General features: G+C 39.9%; 1 protein-coding gene across 1 annotated transcript in view; it reads left to right on the top strand.

The window, feature by feature from the left end:
• Positions 1–21,197, top strand: part of LOC126365758 (probable G-protein coupled receptor 139) — a 1,098,473-nt gene that overhangs the window by 764,274 nt on the left and 313,002 nt on the right. The gene's annotated exons all lie outside the window — the stretch shown is intronic.

The following is a 21,197-nucleotide window of genomic DNA, read 5'->3' as shown; positions in this document are numbered from 1 at the left end:
TAGCAACAGCTGGGGTATCCCGTGCCTCACGCCACGACACTCGGTCGTCGTTACTTCAACATTGTTTCAGAGATAACTCCTCGACAGCGGTAGTCATCACTCATGAGGCACGTGCATTCCACAATCTAAAAATCGGATCTTTGGTCTCAGTGCCTGGTTATCTCTCAATGATGTGACAGGCTTTTTTCATTTAGTGAGTATCTGCGTTAGAGGCGAAATAAAAACCACTTCAAACTTTTAAGTGCGGTGGTGAAAGTACAAGTGCAAAAATAAACGAAATATCATTAATTGCCATGTTGGCACTCATCCTCTACTTTTCGTAAACGAGCATTACTCAGTTAACTTCATTACATCATTTCTTCCAAGGGTTTGAGCATTTCTATTTTACGTTGATGTACAAAATAATATGTAGATAACGCTATAAAGGTTTTTCTAATTTTTTAGTGACGAGCTGCAGGTGTCCTTGCTTTTACTCTTGTACTTAAAACATGGGAATGTCTCTGGGTCGCCATTTCACCTGATAATCTGTGATGACGTGAGGATCGTGTATATTCACACACCATAGGTATTTATTATTTTTTTAGTATTTTTTATAAAACTTATTCTTTGCCGACGTGAGATGTGCCATGTTGTCAAGGTATGATCTTAGATTGCCAGCAGCGTTAATGAATTATCCTTGCTGTTCGATGTACATCATATCTGAGTGCATCACAGTTGTTCGGCATCATTAACGAAATGTTGCCAGGTTCATATGACTAGCAGATCTGTAAGACTTAAGGAAAGGGCCCATTTATTTTCCTTATGTAAACAGCCCAATCTACCATCATTATGTAAACAGATTAGTGTAGCTTAGGAGCCTAACGTAAATAAACTGCTCACTTGCTCCCTTAGTTTTGGTTATACAGTGTTACTTAATGGCCAAATGCTTTTAACCTATTCTAATTTATGAACCATAACTATCATCGTAAGTACTAAAATTTGTAATCCAAAATGGCCACCAAGTAGAGCCTTTGTGTTCTAATGTTTATGCAATAATAATTTATGACAAAATGCTTTTAGTTTAATCTCAATTACCTAATTTCTGATTCAAAATAGCTGCCTCCCTCTCTCAGTCCTGTAGTGTTCTCCTGTTGGTGTTCAATCACCACCAATCCGCAGGGTATCCACCATCGTGAGGTGACTTAGCATTTGTGCTCTGTACATCAGTTGAGCAACTCGCCAGCAAATTCACCTCATATTTGCAATTCCATTTGTGCAATTTACTGCAGACTATTTTGATCAGTGGCGTTTTCCGGAAGCAGGCCAATATATGACGCTAATTACAGTTTTGAGGCCATTTCTCCAATTTTATTCTAGTATTCCAAAGATGCACATAAATAAGAGAAACTAAATGCTTAACAATTATCCCCACAGCCCATTGCTTAACCAAATACACTGAAATTTATGTAGTTTAATTGTTGACCGACAGCAGATTCTAGTGATGTTTTTCGTTTTGGAACAATTTATATCAATTTTGTCGATTTTCTCCCAGCATGCCACAAAAACAGCTTTTCAAGAGGCCACACACATATAGGGGACTGTTAATGTTTCACAACCGTTAACACAATGCGTTACTTAAACAGTCTATGCTGATATCCTCATAGTAGTCCGCCTCCTTAGCGCAGCGGTAGCGTTGCTGCCTACCAAGAAAGGGGGTGCAGATTCGATTTCCGGCAGGGGACTAGCTGTTGTGTGCTCTTCATCATCATTGACACGCAATTCGCCGAAGTGGCCTCAACTAAAAAGACTTGCAATGCGACGGCTAATAAATGCCATACGATCATTTTATTTCCCCACAGTATAATGTTAACAACTAGCCCAGTACAATAAAAATACTGTTGGATCTTTTTCACTGTAAAGAACTCGCCCCCTACACTATCGGTGTGTTAAAAAAAGGACGATGACACTGTCAGGTCGCTTAGGAGCAGTCTGACACTTAAAATCGTAGTACCTGTGGGAAATGCAATTATGTACGTTAAAAGCTATCACTAAATAACACTATAAAACAATATTCCGTTTTCACCTGTGGAACAGGGGTTCTGTGCACTGAATTCCTGTTGTCCTGAATGGGAGCTGTCTTCACCACAGCCACTCTATGAGTATCGAGCATGCCACTGGCACGTAATTCTTTTAAAGATTTATTTTTTCTCAACTCATCTAAGATGCAATAGGTATTAAACAAATAGATATTAAGGAGCAGCTACCACCTACAATTCTTCCACTTTATTTTAGCGAAGCTCACTCGATAGCAGCTGGATAAAATGTGTGTAACACAGATGTAATCCATTCCAGCACCTTAACCGAATATCTGTATTCCATTTACAATATCAATTCCGTGGGGCTCTCGCCTTTATAGGTATATGACATCAAATGCTTACGAAATTCGCATCCAAAAAGAGTTTGTTCATTGTAGCATTTTCCCTAATTCCAAAATAATTATTGACGACGAAGTATTAATTAGGAACAGACATTACAATTAAGGCAGACGGCTCTGCAAGCAAGTTTCATCATGGTCAGAGATACCATATGTCATTCCTAAGAGTCATCAGGTACATTTTTCTGTGCTGTTTCGTTAAAAGCAGTTTATGGTGATTGTGTTGTTGTGAGTTCTGTGCATCTTCATTCTCGTAAGGCGAGAGGAGTTCCTCGCAAATTTAAAGTCTGTGTACTTTCATTTCAGGAGTCAGGTACCCATCGAGCACAGACCTTCCGATAGCCAAACAAAGTAATAATGTGACCCACACGTTCTTGTGAAATGCTGATTGTGCTTGCAATTTCTCTCTGAGATGATATGACGATCGTCCTGAAACAATCTGTCAACATTTTGCTTGTGAAACTCGTTGGTTGCTGTCACAGGACGTCCAACTTTGTTTGTCACGCAGGTCAGATGTTTCCGCCTCAACATCATTATACTTACTCGCCCAATGACGCACAGTACTCACATCAACACAATCACCATAAACTGATTTCATTCTCTGATCATTCTCCTTTTGGGTGACACCTTCTGCTGTCAAGAATTAAATGACTGCACGTTGCTTAAATCGCATTGACCGACTGTCTGCGCACTGTTCCATACTTTACACTGTAACAACACAAACATTCAACGCTAAGGCTTCCCGCCAACTGGAGCTGTAGAGAAGAGGCTACTGAAGAAGCCAGTCCCTGCCGCATACCAATGCTGCCAACTGTTGAAGAGATACGGAGGTGGAGGTATTACGTTTCTGAAAACCATCGTACATACAGCCTCTCCTTCCTAACAGGGAGATGTTATTAACATGCTATCACCAAGAAATACGTTGAAACACGCTGCCAGATTAAAACTGTGTGCCCGACCGAGACTCGAACTCGGGACCTGCTGTGAGTACCGGGCGTGAGTCGCGCTTCTTTAGCTCAGAGTCAGAAACGTGGAAGTTGGGGATTTCAAAATAAGGAAGATGAATGTTAAATACAGAAATGGTAAATACTGAAGACTGTAGCTTTAACAGAACAACTCTTAGTGGGAAGAATATGAGGAAAAATGATACCACACAGAAATAGTGTAAGATCGGTTTTTAGTGTAGATTGCTCATTACAAATATCATGAAACACCTTTTTGCTTAAAAAAAGATTGCAACATTGTACCAGCATATGGTGGACTGCACACTGTACATCAGTGCTGCTCAGCCTTTTAGCTTATGTGGGCCACTTTGGAAGAAGGCAAATAATTTTGGACCATACATAAAATATGTAACACTAACAATAACTGCTGAAAAACAGGAAGAGAAAGTATGGTCATAGGTACATAATTAACACATGTAAGTAGTCTAGAATGCCTTAATTTTCGTTCAAAGAATGCAACATAGAATTACTTTGATATTTCATATATATATATATATATATATATATATATATATATATATATATATATATGTGAGAACTGATTAATGATTGAGGCATCATTGAAATTATAGATAGTGACTGGCCTGCACCTGTATCCCTCATTTTCAGTCATATATCAAACACATTGGAACTAAAGCAGCGCTATCTACTGTTAGTTCACAATGGTTGTCTGACTTCTGACATCTAGCAGCAAGTACCAACCACAGACAGGCTGTTGCGGCCAGAGGGTACAGTACAACCAAGTTATGAAGAACTTTATTTACTGTGAGAACACTTTTAGCGATCAGAACTACGGTGAATGAGACTCTTTATCACAACTGCACAGCAATAACACAGAATTTCCTTGTAATTCCATAAATTAATTTCCTAATACATCTCTAAACCTCTAGTTTCACAGTTGCAACTGAATTAGCCAAAGTCACCAGCATGTCTGATGGCACACTGGCTGTGGGCTGGACAGCCCTGGGGTATATCTTATTATTCCATTGGTTTTAAGAAAAAAGTATCATAAACTGTTCCCACAGATGCTGCACTGCTATTTCACAGGCCTTAAGAAAAAAAAGGCAAATGCATAGTAGACATAGACAGATTCCTATTAAAGAAATGTCTTCCAGTTTCCTGTAGCTGATGGAAGAGATATATGCTAACCCTACCCTAACTCTGATATTGGAGTCATTTCACTCTCTAATAAATGGGAGGGAAAAGTGAACCATGGGAAACCTTGTTTAACACATATTGTACGTTTGGTATTTTGAGAAAAGGTGAATATCACATGGTTGGATGCATGCAGTGTGCTGCTACAGTGGTATATCTGCCATTAATCGTTTATAAACGGTACAGCTGACGCAAAAATGACTACAGTACAGGACTTTCAGTGATGGTGGTAAGTTAATGAAACCTCGGTCTGGTAGGGAGAGCCTCTATCTCTGATGTCTGCAATAGTGCTAGTATTATTAGTAGGTGTCGGGACACATATTAATGTCTCCGTTTGGGATGACTATACCTAAAAACTGCAAAAACAAAACAGCGTAGACGACCCTTAGTAGTTACACACTGTATCTCTGATCACTAGGATGCTGTAACTTAAACGGTGGGAGAGACATCTGCCACTGTTGAAAAGTCAGTTTGTGGTTCATATATTCCTCTACAATCATTGTGTCACAATGAGGAAAAAATACTGCAGACACCAAACAGTTGTGTGATGTGAAATTCGTAAAGATTTGAATCCAAATACCTATAAAGCCTCTGTGTCACATATAAATGGAATACCAGTGCACTATTTATGCTCTGGAATGGATTTTGACCAATTGCTAACGAGTGCACTCCACTAAAATAAAGTAGATGAACTGTGTGTGGTAGAAGCTCTTTAACATCTGTTTTTAATACGTATTGCACATTAGGTGTGTTGAGAAACAGTAAGTTTTTTAGGGAAGAGCTCAATAAAGTGAACACAGCCATCATTATTTGTTTAGTTGTGATAATATGTATGAAGCGATCTTATAAATGTTGAGCTATAATGCGATGTGACGCCTCGCTTATCTGCCCCCGGGCACTGAGTTGGGGAGGGGGGCAAACGCGGTTGGAGAGCTTAGTCTGCAGTCAAGATAATGTGAAGCCGGCGCTCTTAACGTGTTAATGCATTATGGTGGCGGCGGTATGCTCAGTGTTGATAGCAGTGCAGAGTATTCAGTTGATGGTGGCAGTGGCTGTGGCTGTAGTGTTGTGCAACAAGACCACTTGAAACAGATATGATAAACCTGATGAATCTTCTTGGAACAACTTCACGAGTTTCTGGACGCAGCGAGAGTTTTCTTTGGAGATCAAAGACCGGTTTGTTAGTTACGTCGTAGCGTGAATAATCATTGTGACCTTTGTAGAGCAAACCGCAGTATTACCGACTCTGCACCAATAGCTGTTAAAAAGATAAACATTGTAAAACCAACAGTTATAAACAAAAGTCTTTTACTGTATGAGATGGAGTAATTATTAGGACACTGGACTAGCTTTAGAGAGGAATGGAGATTAAACCCCTGTCGTGTCATCCAGGTTTAGGCTTATGTGTATTTCTAAAATTCACTGAGACGATCTTTTAAAATAGACAAGGCTGAATTAAATCCCTACATTTGATTTATCCGAAACAGTGCTTCCAATCTGATGATCTTGTCACGGACAGTGATTTGGGACTTTATGTCGCAAGACAAAAATTATTATCTGGAATTCAAGGAAAAATTATCTGTGCAATTCTTCTTTTAATTACTTTTATTAATTAAATAATTAAATTAAATAATCTGAGGTAGTATACAGGTATATTTAACTTTAGCGGGGCAGTGTGGAGACGGCAAGCAAATTGACCTAGTATTACGTATAATTGCTACTGTGCGATATGTTCTGACGTTAATGTCAAAAGCGTGTAATTACATGAAGTGGTGTAACGTAATGAGTTACAGAAGAGAAAAATGCGTATCAGAAATGATGTCAAGTTGTGACCCAAAAGAGCCTTCCAGAAAAAGAATTCTGCAACAGGGAAATGAAATCGATGTCACTGTATGGCGACCGAACTTTTACACAAGTATGACGAACAAATTCATACCACATCTCCTCTTGGACAAAATAAGAGATACAAGGTAGTGTCACTCATTAGCAAAACCTACAATAATAGAGGACAGCTCTGTATTAAAATAATACTCAGTAGGAAGTCGGTTTAACTACGCTGGGATAGGAAACTAAATGGTTCTTTTGTAGGACTGTATCTACAGATATCACAGCATCCATTTCAACACAGTTAAACATAGACGTATACTCTCATTTATATAATTAAGTAACATCTCTTTATCATTCAGTTTTTATAATTTAATTACATTTTATTAGTTTCTGCTACAACGAGGCGTTTACCTTCCTTCCTTCCCAGAATGATAATGCTAAGAAAGCTCTTTTGGAGTTCACTGATCACTACTCGTGACAGGACGACGTACTGATAAAACCATTACGTCATTCGCGTGGTGCGATTTCCGGTTACTGCGGAAATATTAGATCAGGAAGCTCGGACGGCGATTCAGACCACACTCCTCTGCAATACGAATCACACTGAGGTCAGAATAGTCTGTTGAGTGCTTACAAAATTACCAGTATTAGTTGGTTAAAACGTGTACGCAAGAAGAAATCGACACGCATGTGATTCCAAAGGGCAACTAAAACAAGAAGAAAGACTATCTTGTTGAGCAGCAAGATGAAGAGGCAAAAGTGTCACATAAAATGTTTGACCCCACAAACGGTCGTCAAGCCACAATCACTAAAACAATTAAATTTCTAAAAGGTTACATTACTAGTTTCGACGCACTGAGTCGTTATTTTCAAATGTAATCACAAACCTAGGAAACTGCAACAATAATTGCGAGCACACATCTTTAAAATATTACGAAAAATACAAACTGAAGCAAAGGCAGCAGAAATGGGTCACAAGAGGTCATGACAATTTTTGGTTGACCAGTCATTTCACACCTTAATGCAGTATGGATGAAAACTGCTTCGTGATGAACGATATTTTATACTCCTGCATGATGTCCTGCATTGATGCAATGATCAATTTGCAAACAAGAGCTCATACGTCGTTATTACATAACGTGCAGCAAACCAAAACCTAGAATACAGCACACAATCGTACTGTGTTCTGGTAATGAAATCTTACAAAGACGATACACTACCATTTGGGTCTTGTGTTAGCCCCGAATAAGAGTGCATCGTCTTCGTATGATCACATTGACAGAACACAGTAAGATTACGTACTGTGTTCTAGTTTTGGGTTTGCTGCACGTTTGGCTATCAAAAGAGCAATGCTTGAAGCCATTAAAGACTGCTATAGTGGAATCTTGTTAAAATACCTCTCACAAGAAATTCTGGTCATATGTGAAGGCTGCAACTGGCACCAAGGTTAATGCCAACACTCTCATAAATAACACAGTAACTAAAATTTTGGGTAGCAAAGCAAAAGCAAAAATGAAAAACCCCAATCTGAAAGTCCTTTGGCAAAGGAGACACCAGGAGTTCGACCCTAGTTTACTTCTCGTGCAACTGCAAAGATCAGAAGTGCAGAGATTCCTTTTAGTGGCGTAAAGAAATAACTGAATACGTTAAAACTGAAGAATACTCCAGGGTCCGATGAACCCCGATCAGAACGTGTACGGAATTTTCCGGAATTTGCGGCTTGAGTTATCTCCTCATAATATACCACGGAGCTGTCCAACAAAAAACTGGGCACAGTGTTTGGAAGAAAGCAGAGGGTATTGCCGTCTATATGAGATGTAGCAGAAGTGGTCTAAACTGCTACCGTCGAGAATTTTAACATACGTTTAGTGCTGAAATGTAAAGAGTTTCCTCAGCACAACGAAATACTTCAGTACTTCATGTTAATCGTCATGGATTCTGAGAACTTCAACCGTGTGAAACTCAGGTTGCATTTTTCTCACATTACATTCTAAAAGCCATAAATCGAGACAATCGGACGCATAGATATTTCGTGACTTCCAAAAACAATTTGTCTCAGTATAGAAAATATTGCTTTTTCCCTGTTACGGATTTGATTGTAATCGGTATAAGACCTGCCATAATCGGCAGCTGTCAAATTAATTATTCCTGACTCTTCATACATCGGTTTACACGAAGAGTAAACGACTATCCTTCAGAGTAATGAATAACAAAGTCCTTGGCACAGTAAGCAGCGACTAACACGGGAGTATCACTGAGTTACAACACAGACCTCCTACCTTCTTACGGTCCGTGTTCGAAGGCCAACTATGCACACTCGACCTGTTAACCTTACGTGCAGTTGCCTATTATGCTGCTGTCCATACGCTGCGCTTCCAAATGTGAAACCTGATTAAGTTTTGCATTAACACAATAGCACCCGAGGACTGTTTGGTATACCATAAAAATTTTAATATTGGTTGTGGTGCCATGTCGTCCAGTTTGGTTGATGTACGTTAGTTACAACAATCAGGCAAAACTACAAGTGGCTCTAATAAGAATTTAAGAAGCTTATGCAACTGTAAACTAGTTCCGATTAAAAAGACACTTCCGCAGCTACTTTGCGACCCTCGCTTCGAACACCCGCAATAATGACTTGCCATTCTCAGTCGCTCAGCCGACCAATCACGCGGCAAAGCATGCTTTCGGCTATCGTGTGCTACATCGAATTCTGATTCCGCTCTTAATCAAAACTGAAATAGTTTGTGATCCACTGCTTAAATCACGAAGCAGTCTGCACTACTTCATCTTAAGTAAAATACCACACTCATATAATATGTTGCAACATTATATCTTATCTTAATCAGCTATCGTGATTCGAGAACGTAAGAACTCCGGAACGGTCGAGGTGGTGAGATTAGTTATCATTGTCACGTCTCAAGTACGATAGCAGTGCTTGTCAATGAACGTCCGATTATGTGGCGTATCAAATGAAATTTGTGAACGGAGTTAGGATGCAACATTTTATCTTGGATGGAGAGTTACTGACAGTTGTGGAAGTTACTTTAGGCATTTCTCAAGGAACTGTGTTGAACAGTCACTATTCGTATTGCATATTAATGACATGGTAAGTAATAATGATGGTACCATAATGCTGTACATATAATCAGATCTTGAAAACATTTCAAAGTGCTGTAACGACTGACAATTCTCTTTTACGTACATAAATGAAAACTGCGCACCTTCCAGATTTGAAACAGTGAGCTCATACAAATATCTGCAGATTTTGGTTCATTGGTGGGATATTGGCAAAATGTAGTCTGTCTGCTTACGAAACATGTGTATCTTAAAAAGTGATCAAATAAGAGTTAATCTTACCAGATACAACTAACAGGGAGAGATGAACCAATACAGTACAAAGCAGCATAATTGGGCGAGATTTTTTACCTAACGAGAGAGCTTCCTGGAAATATTAAAAAAACCTCATCTCGCTTGAAGAAAGACGTCCTGCAGAAAGGTATTTACAAAGTTTCAAGAACCAGGAATATTTTACAAACCCTAGGTAGTGTTCCCGCAGGGACCACAAAGACAAGGTTGGATCAGTTAGCGCAGGGACACTCTTAATATTACCAATCATCCTCCGATACACTGGAATAATGATTTCCAAAACCACACTGGAAACTGGATATCGACAACGGCCGTCACGCAGCGCTGCTACGTCTGCGAACGCGAGTATAGCCGTGTCACAGCGCTGGTTTCACCCTGCCACTGCACCAGACCTGTGTCGCTGACCAGTTAGTGCTCGTGTGGCAATGCTGGAAGTTCCGCTACGCCATGGTCCTGCTTCCAGTGTTATATTCGCCTCGCAGTCCCATAGCTAGCCACAATGCACTGTCGCTTCTTGGTTTTCATTTTGTGACGTCTTGGTTCCTCTCTTATTCAGTGGACTTGTTTGTTTTAAGTTCCACCTCCATTGTCCGTTTCCTTCGTTCTTGTCTTCCGTCCATACTTAGTGCACCGTCGTGTGAGGTAACGGGCGAATTGTGGCGCGCTGAAAATATTCTAATTTCGGAGCTACAGCATGGTGCCGAACATCAGCCAGAGCCAGAGGGGTAGCTCCAGCTCGTGGTCCAGGCCGACCGCGTGGCTGGGAATTCCATGTTGACGCTGTGTTGAGGACTGTGCTTTGTGTCGATGAAGGAGATTTCTTTCCCGGGAGTGCCACAGATGATGGACTTTGTGAAACCATAATGCCAGACATTTCACAGTCCATGTAGAAATTAATAATAGCCAGAGGAATCATGATACCTTAAAAAGAAACATGTACATTACCATTATTTGCACTAAATTTCTGATGGTGTAATCAGATTTTCAATATCTTTAATTGTTTAAAGTGTAGTATCTGACTGCTAATTATACAAGTAACACCTAGCAACGAATTTCCAAAATATGAACAGTTCATCTGATTTTATCGATCAACATGTCTTTAGAAAGCTATTAGTGTAAACGTAAATTGGTATGAATTACAGGCCTGTAACTTGAATAGTACATGAGTTATTGGAGGTCGAAGTGGTCGATTATTATTGATCGCGCCAGGCCATAAGTACTCCACAGTTACACGAAAAAACGGTAGCAACATGCTTATAAATATATTTATTAGTGTATTTTTTTGTTTATATCCGATATATACAATTCATGAAGAAATTAGTCAAATATTTACTGTGTTTTAGAAATCACAGAGACATTAGGCTACTGGCCTACTTTTGTTTCTATTCCTTTGATATATGTTTCTTTAATTTGTTTCTTTATTTAATAATGGGTGTTAGAGCGTGTTTATGGTCCAGACCTAGGAATATTTATTTAATTTCAAGTTATTTAAATGTAAATCCAGTATTTCGTATGTGGTTTAATATGTTTGTGAGTATGCATTGGTTGGAGATATGGCGGGAGCGCTTTAGCCAATCACAGCGCTCGTTACTATGGTAGGCGACTACCGAAGTCAATGGAGAGCCTGTGTGGAAGTGGGGGAGGAGCATCGGGTGGCACAGGACACGGGGGAGTGCTGCACGGTGAGGCGCGACGGACTGCCGCAGGAAACACTTGGAGAGTCTTCAGCAGATTGCTCGTGGTCGTGGGAGACAGAAATACTTCGTAGTGCCGACTTGTGCACTTGTGAGATTTCCGTGGCTTCTGTAGTGAAGACGTAATATCCGTTTAGAAGTGAATATCTCGCGAGCTATGTTGTTACTCATAACTAATTATGCGAAGTAGGAATCAATTGTTTCCCTGTTATTCAACTTACATTTTATTTAATTGCTGGACCATCGACACCAGTAAGTGTATTACAGTAATAACTGGCATTCTTAAAGGTACTTCTGCTATCGTACTCATCATTTAAAGTCGTTAAAATAGTACCTGCAGATTTTATTTAATTGCAATCTTTCATTTTTAAATTTCTTTGCTAGCGGTACATTCAAAATTCGCAGTTGCCGAGTGATAGGAAACTTCGACCATTCGATTCATGTGTGTATTCATATTGTAGACTGTAGACTCAGCAGTATTTGGCATGTAATGCGGCAACTACGTATCCCAGCCCCTAGACAACGAAACCAGCCAATACTTTTAATATTTAGACTCTGAGTATGAGGGTACGTAGTTGAGGGCCACCATTAATTTTTTTAATTTTTTTTTTTTTTTTTTTCAAAACCCTCAGTCGTTACAGCCCCAGGCCGGTCAGCCGGCCTTAGCTGCTTTCTAGAGACATATCCGATCATTAGTTAAAACCAAGTCACACTTTCTCCAGTCCATACATGAATAGCGCAGGGAGAACTATATATGTTACGAAGAGAAGTACCCTCTACCATCCACACTGGATTTGAAGAGAATAGATATTCAGGTACATTCAGATGTACGTTATTCAAAATTATGCAGTAAATTGCAGAGACCATCAAAGCTGCATTATTAATTCCCTTTATTACTTGACGGCTAGTTTCGAGCCTATGATCATTATCCACTCGTCCGTTAAGCTGTACAGTAATATATGTTGCGACACCCATATCAATTTTCATGGTACTCAAAGACATTTTTAGTATGAAGCACTACAGGGCTAAACTTAATTCATCTAGGTTTACCAATACAGCGTGCTTTGTTGGTAGGCTGTAGCATTGGATTGTTTTCGAGACAGCATTTGTATTGTCCAAAGACCGCCAGTAATCTTAAACGAAGTTATGCAACAAAAGTTACTGTAAGAGATCTAGTATGTAACTACGTGTGTACCTACATTATATTTCTTAACATAATTAATTAGGTTGTAAAAAATAAAACAGAACTTCTGCAGATCATCAGATCAGTACCAGTGAATGGAAGTGCCACGTGTTTGAAAATGGTAAAGCCCGAAACTGATTCGGCCATTCACACGCGATTCTTGTTATCAGCTGTATCGACAGATGAGATCTGATAAACACATTGCTGAGTATGCTGTCTCTACTGAAGTGGATCTTATTCCTTATCTCGTATATTTTTAAAACGTATTGTCTTAATCAATGGCTGTTCAGCCCCCACATAAAATTCACAGAAAAGATGCTGGTCACTACTCACTATCGTACTAAGCCATCCTGCTCAGCTGACTGAATATCTCTCGTAAAACTTGAAACTGGAATGCACTCCATGTAGATATCCACTCTACGCACGCATCTGTTGAATTTAATGAGGTCATCAGTATAAATCAGAATGCCTATCAAAGTAACTTTTAGTAAATTGTTTAAAAGTACTTTACTTCTAAGAATTCATAATGGTTTGTGTGTGTGTGTGTGTGTGTGTGAGAGAGAGAGAGAGAGAGAGAGAGAGAGACAGACAGACAGACAGAGAGAGAGAGAGAGAGAGAGAGAGACAGACAGACAGACAGAGACAGAGACAGAGAGAGAAAGAGAATTTATATATCTGTGTTGAGCTTAAAGTGTTGTTCATATTATGACCAGAAGCTATGTGGCGAATGATAAATCGCGCTTTCAGTGCATTCTCTTCTCCACGACACTGTTTCCAAACAGATTTTTTTGTGTACTTATGTTTTATAATATGCAGCCATATTAATGTGTGCTGTAAAGATCTACTTCTCAGTCGATGCTTTAAGTACAGATAAAAACAATACATTCTTCTCGATTGGTGGCATTGTCGTGTGTTCGTCTTTTAGCGTTGATAATACATCAATCTTCAGCGAAGTTCTTGAAGTAAACAATTTGGATTTCTCCTCCGGTGCGACCGGAATTGTTTGAGAACACTACAATCCAAAAATATTACATCGGTCTAATTCCTTCATTATCGCTTACAGGGGTGTGTAATGATGTTCATGCAAATACCACTTTCAGTTGTTACCCCAGAACGTCAAAAAGTTGGAGACAGAAATCAAAAGACTGGCTGGTATGTGCAGGAAACAGAAAGATCAACAAGTGGCTTAAGTCCTTATGTGAAGTAATTTGAGGATTGTACCGAACAACAGACATATCGCAACAAATGGCGTTTTATTGTCGCCTTTCAATCGCAAACTATTCCTTGACTGTAACTTTCTTCGTATTCCATCGAATCACTTTGTATTGCCTTCAGAAATCTCTGGTGACTCTATTGAAATGCACATCGCAAACGGTAATTTAAAATTTCCCAAAAAATTTGTAGAGATACTCTTAGTCAGGGACATCCAATAACAAGTATATTTAGTCGTGAAACCTCCGAGGAGCATCATAGAAGTATAAAATATGGAAACAATGTTTTCAAGGCACAACAACTAACTTGTCCCACTGACCTTTGTAAAGTCATTTACGAAGAAAATAATTCGCTTAACGAGTTCCATTAGTGTGACGCTGTCGTCAGTAAATGATGTACACTCTATACATTTTTCTCTTATCTTGAGACGTAGGCACTACCTTTCCTATTATTTTATTTTTCTCATCTAAAATTACTGTTGTACTGTAATACATTTATGCTCTTTCTGCTACAATGGCCGTAGGTCGACTTTGCTCACTAAACAGCAAAACTCATTTTGAGATCAGACAGAAAAATTTACCATTCGCTGCCCTTTATTATAGTTTCAATGGGCTTTATGTGTCAGTGGCAATCGCGATCGCCTTTTGCTATCTCGTTAAGCTAAGTGGACTGTTGGTTCTTCCTTCGAGTTTTGAGTTAGTGGTCATTCAAACAGTGTTTTTGTGGCATTTGTACCACAACGTTTACAGATATATATTCATAATGCAACATTTTTCGAAACAAATAAACAAATCTTTCTGACCGATGGAAACTGCGTGGCCGTCTGAGACCGGATTTCTTGCTGTCCGTCCGTTTCCCAGCAAGGTTTGCAAACTCCGCAGGTCTTTGATCGCATCAGTGCGCAGTGTACTGCAAAATGGAAATTTCATTGTGGAAGTTTCACAGGGCTGTGGCTAAGCCATTGTTCTCTACGATCTGAAATCCGTGCAGCCTTCGCGAAAGCGCTAAAGTCTTCAACTTGTCGCTGGTTTCGCTCCATAATTCACAATATAGGCAGACGCGCGCCGCTGACAACCAGCAAGGCGCTGCCTGCGAAACAAAAAACTCTTGATTCTAGCTGCCGCCTGGCTCTCAGTTCTCTAGTGTGACAAATATTAGCCGTACTGTGTGCTGCCCTACGAGCAAAGAACGAAACCGCTGTGGTTCAGATTAAACGTCAGTCCGTAAGTCCTGTTATAACTGGCTCTTTTTCAAATTTATCTACGAATTGATGACAGTATTACGTTCGCGCCTCTTCTGTGTGTAAAAGCTGCTTAACGGTTAAGTGAAAGATTTAGTTGCTTAACGCATAAGTGAAACTTTCTTTGCAAATAAGATTTGCCCTGAGCCACTTGAGAAAACAGACTGGTCTCCTAGTTACTTAGTAGCTATATCTTGACTACTAAAAAAATACCAGTTCCTTCTGCCGTCATTTCTCTGTCTGTTTTCTGGAGCCTACATCGAATTATAATCGATAGTTCCATCATATGTTGACTGTACCGCTGACTTATTCTATAAAAGTACACCGCCCTTTTATGTAGTTAAGGGTGTCCGAACCTTTTGTCGTACCATGTGGGATGGGAAGTTGGGTGATGGGTTCCAAAAACAATGAAACAACTATGCTTAAGTGTATCAGAATACAACTGTCTTTATTTTTTTTAAAATGCGCCAAGTACAGCGTCGGTGACGAGAAGCAGTTGTCGTGGACTTGTCACCAACCTCTGATTCAGTTCACCAGAACACAAAGCAGATTTTTCTGACCTAGCTTCTACTTTCCACTTGTGGGAGGCGAGAAATCTTCTTGTCGTATCCCTGTGTGATCGTTGAACTTCTTCCGGCTCAGCACATGGACTGGTCTCACAACAATAGTCTAAATGTTTCAATTACATACTGCATCACTTTGGTATTAGCACCGCTAATCATCAAATTCTTATTTAATTTTTGTTATGTGGACCTTTACACCACGGCCTAGCCACCGACATAATGTATTTCCGATCTTCATGCAGCAATGATGCTGGAAGCTTTCTTCACGGTCTGTAAAGAACCAGAAAAGCAATAAAGTCACTGCACTGAAATTAACTGCTAAGCCGAAGATAGTCGCTACTTTTAAGCTGTATTACTTTTTTCCCTTTATCTCGTTATTACGCATGCATAAAACTCAGTTACTAAAGAAAATATCAAGCTGATGAGTTTTCTACTTACTCCTATATTACCATCAGCACCAAAAATAGAGGATTAAAAACTGAGAAATTCATGTATTAGTTAATTGTGAAGGATAATTTAGCTTTCATGAAATAAATCAAAATAAAAGAGGAAGGTGATTTTCAATATTCATGTGCGGTACGAAAACGAGTTCGAGAGTTTGTTTTGTTTTCAGATATGACGTGAAAGACGCGACAATAACACACTGAAAGTAAACTCATTGTGTTAATCCGCCGGATTTCGTAAGCATTAGCATTGAATGTAAAAGATTATAGGATGATAACCGTGTCATCTTCAGTTCCTTCTTCATGGTCGACCTTCCCAGCAACCGCGAATACCAAATATCCTGAAGAATAACCCAATGGAGGAGTCGAAACGTCGATTGTGAAAATGAAACTGAAGATGCCTGACATCCTACAACATTTAACCTTCAATAAGTAAACTTATTGTTGTCATTTCCATAACTAACTGATATGTCATTAGACAAATAAAAAAATTTAAATTTGTAGTCACTTAATATTGAGTTACCGGCTGAGGAAGAGGTGACTAGCGGTGTACTTACCCCGACCGTGACAGTTTCTGACTCGACGCCGACCCAGAACTCGGGGAAGGTTTTCACGAAAGACGCTCTGCAACAGACGTGAGACAGCGTTAGAAACTAGTTCGTTTGTCATAGTGTGATAATGTGCTGTTAGCCTTGCTATACACGCCAAGAGCACGAAAAGCAGTCGATATGCTGCGCTGCCTCAGTATTAATTCTTGTCTTTTACAATGAGTATCTTGATGTTAAAAATGTAGGCTTATTTACTTTCCATTACTTTGAGTACTAAACCCGTGTTGTTAAGAAATAGCAAAAGGATATTATATCCGCCAATATGTTAAGTATTATGTGCTTACAACATTCCTGATAAAACTGTAGAACATTTCACAGGATTCCATTCAACAAAGAAGATTCGAGATTATGATAAAAGTTTGATAACGTAAGTACATTGGTGTTTTTCTGCTAATAGGATACAGTTCATGAAATGAAAGTTATGTTTTATCTTCATTTTGATTACAGGATGACTCCGAACTGGTAGTACCATGAATTCATTTCATTATTGCAAACTGATAAGCTTACAATATCACACATCACATTAGATTTCTTCGGCTTCTGCATAATAGGTTTCATGAAAACCACAGACGATGTAAAGGAAATTTTATGCTGTATAAGTGGCTCAAAGAACAACAAAACAGAAAATCAGTGCCACAGTGAACAAGAGTTTGCATACATTTGAAAATAAAGAAAACAAACGTTAGAGAATAGTCATTGGAGATTTTCAGCAGTTTAGGAGAAAGAGTCGACCAAAGCTGTGAATAGCAATCCAGCTCAAAATTCGCTAAAAATGCTGATAGTGTAGGAAACCTAAAGCATGGTCACTCATTTAGATCTGACATACTTCGAAATCTTTCATCGTCTTGACACAAGGTAAATAGAGGGAAATTCATCTTGACGGACAGTGGGATTCTTTTCAGTTTCGTAATGTATTTTCTACCAATTTCTCGACTCTAAATGTATGTCTGATGCTGTTAGTTTACCCAAAAACTAAGGTAAACGCTTAATAACAGTAAATTGGCGGGGTAGAAAAAGGAAGGAAGGACATGAACAACTAACTTTGAATGGTACATGGAGGAAAGAACATTTAGGACTCCTTTACTGAGAATTAAGTATGGCAAATATCGGTCTCTTGGAGTTCACTACTACGGACTACTGTGAAGAGTAGGAAACTACAGTGGAAAAAATGGATTGCATAAATGAACCGGAATGCAACTTGTAGTATGTTACACCGGCCGGGACTGTGTAAGAAACAGCGTAGCAAGGGAAACAGCGTTGACGTAATACAGTTTTTAATAGGTCGACGTTAAGTAACTGCTATGGTCTATGTTAAAAGAAGCACAGAAATGCAATAAAAAGTTCCTGAATATCGGACCAGAAGAAGGGCACCAACATACATGTCTGTGCCAGAATTCGATAAGTATTTAGAAAGATGAAATTCGGCAAGGTCCCTCAGATGGCTGGGATCTAAAATGCAGCAACGGCAGTAACATCGCAAAAAAGAAGGAAAATGTGACGAAGAAAGAACCTGACATTCGGAATGAGGGTGCTTCCAGCTTCTGGACTAACAAGCGTTCCAGGAACTGTTTGTTTGCTCCACTGATGGGACAATACTAGCCACAACCAGTGCACCATGAGACTACGTCTACGTCTTACTCAGTAAACCAACTTGAGTGTGTGGCTGAGGGAACTTTGCATACCAGTCTCACCTCCCCTTTCCTGGCTTCGCGTAGGTCTCTGTGTCGGAGGCTATGTAACATAGCTATACTTCTTTGTGATGCATAACACTGAGAGGCAGATTTTATTCAAACGTCGCTTATTATTATTATTGTTATTATTTGGTGAAGAAGTAGAATATTCAGCGATTTTTTTGAAAGGAGACAGTACGTTCAGCATAACAACAGGTTAGCCCTGCGGGAAACACTAGTTATGGGTGCAGTGTTTTCAGTCCAGTCCCTGTGAAGTGTTCTGAAATCTCACCTGAAAACGATGACGTCGTTGATATCTGGCGCCACCCACTGGACGTCCAGTTCTTCAGTGTCTTCACTCGAAACGTATTCCAAGGCGTTCTGAAAGCAGTCACAGGGTTACGCATACTCATACTAATTACCTAAAAGATGATAAATGTTTCTGCAAACATAAATTTCTGACGTGCTGAACGAATCTAAATCACTGTTCTTATATGCTGCAGTTTTTGACTGAGCGACTGAATTAGGGACAGTGATTTAAATTAATAGCTTTCGTTATTCAAATATGGAATTTTATATCTCACAAACAGATTTGCTGAGAAATATTTGTTTGCATATAATTTAAAAGAAATGCATGCTGTTATCTAAGACATATTTGTGTAAAACTTGTGGAAGAAACCTCAAAATGTAGAAGACCAGCTATTCCCGTTTTCAAAGCACAGATGGTGTACATGTCGAATACATACTGTTGGAAAAATATTGCTGTCTTACTAGCTACGTCAGTAATTTTCAGTGCACATTTTTAGAAGCGAAACACGCAGTTTTGTGCACCGTGAATAGATTATCATCTTAGTTTGCGTTTTACATTGCAGTTTCAGTTTCACATTGAATTAGATGAAAACGGCACTAATATCCCCCTCGCGCACACGTATACTGTATCTTGTATTGTCTTATCATGTGAGCCGTAAGTGTTACAAACAAACTATAAGCTTTCGCATTGTCATTTCAATCACGGATTTACAATGGGTCATCTGTATCCCTCAAAAGTGACAACATCCTTTTAAGCATAATTAGCATGGAACGAATCAGACTAAATCTTACTTAATATGTAGACATACTATGAAATCAAAAATAAATGTTCATCGGTATTGTTTAAAGACAAAATTATTGGCGCGGCAACATGTCACGTAATGTTTATATGAATCAGTAGCATAATTAACTTATTGCAGCCTCCAGACAGCTGCGAGACTTTCGACTTTACTGCCATGTCAGCGGCGTGCATGTTACTTTGCTGCTTACTTAACGAAGCGGGTTCCTTTTTTGGCGTCATACGGCTGTATAGACCCCGTTGCATACGCCGGCACTCCAGGAAATGGCTGTAGTTAGTTGGAACTGGCCTCGAGGATTATCTAGAGAGTGCTTTTCAGTAATACAAGTGCTGTTTTGTAGGGAGATGGTAGCACTGGTTCCTCTCATTAAGTAAGCGATAGAGTATGAATAGCTAAAAACGTAACTTGGCTTTCGTCGGGGCCAGAGGGCCTCTCACTGAGTGCTTTAAATCATCAACACCTCACTACTGTCACTCCAGTCTCTCAGAGATCCACAATGATGAAGCCCATTAGAGACAAAGGATGCAGACTCTGTGGTGTCACCGCCAGACACCACACTTGCTAGGTGGTAGCCTTTAAATCGGCCGCGGTCCGTTAGTATAAGTCGGACCCGCGTGTCGCCACTATCAGTGATTGCAGACCGAGCGCCGCCACACGGCAGGTCTAGAGAGCCTTCTTAGCACTCGCCCCAGTTGTACAGCCGACTTTGCTAGCGATGGTTCACTGACTTCTACGCTCTCATTTGCCTTAGCCTTCAGCTACGTTATTTGCTACGACCTAGCAAGGCGCCAGTATCCGTACTATTGATATTGTGAATCATGTACCATAAAGAGCGACGTTCGTTATTAATGGATTAGAGTTAAGTATTTCACCAGCTTCGTCCGTTTTTCTCAATTCTAATTCCCTTGTCATGTTCCAGACCTCACGCCAGCCTGCGTGAGCTAACGCGTGCATTTCGGCCTCCTTTAATAAAACGGTGTTGGATCTCCTGCCAACTACAACAGACTGTGTGTGTGTGTGTGTGTGTGTGTGTGTGTGTGTGTGTGTGTGTGTAGCCACGCGTCACCGGTAGCTTCCATACGAGAAGTGAATCAAGTTACTCAGAGCGTGACAGTCGGGTAAATTGAAGTAAAGGCCGCTCTCAGCTGAGGCCCGGTACTCACGCTGGTGCCGGGCGCGCAGTCGTCCAGAGCGACGCCGGCCACGTCGCTGGCGAGGAACTGCCCAACCGGCTGGTCCCCTTGGCGGGCCTGCACATACACGCCCCTGAACGTCGTGTTGCCCGAGAAGTGCACTGCAGCAACAACAACATCAACATCAGTAGTGAAATACTGATAGCACACCACCAGCTAAGGTACATCTATAGCTGCACATTTTAATGAAGCCATGTAATGCAAGAGGAACTTCGAGGTCCTCACGAACATAAGACATTTGGTGTCTGGAGCACACCTTATTTTATGTATATTTTACTCGTGATAATCAGCAAAAATCAATGCTTGAGAATAGAACAGTCATGATGCAATTTAAAACGGCAATTTCTTTCAAGATCCAACAATACTCTTCATCAGGCTCATTCTTTTATCAGTAACTAACTATGCTCTTGACGCCTGTACGATTACCAGAAGAGACAGTGGCAGATACCGGACTGCAGAAAGGTAGTTCCATAGGTAACAAAATAAAATGATATACATAACGTAAAAAACCGTCGAG

This window comes from Schistocerca gregaria, chromosome 4, assembly GCF_023897955.1.
Source record: "Schistocerca gregaria isolate iqSchGreg1 chromosome 4, iqSchGreg1.2, whole genome shotgun sequence".
Classification (NCBI taxonomy): domain Eukaryota; kingdom Metazoa; phylum Arthropoda; class Insecta; order Orthoptera; family Acrididae; genus Schistocerca; species Schistocerca gregaria.
The sequence above is the reverse complement of the archived record's forward strand: the minus strand, read 5'-3'. Positions and strand labels throughout refer to the sequence as shown.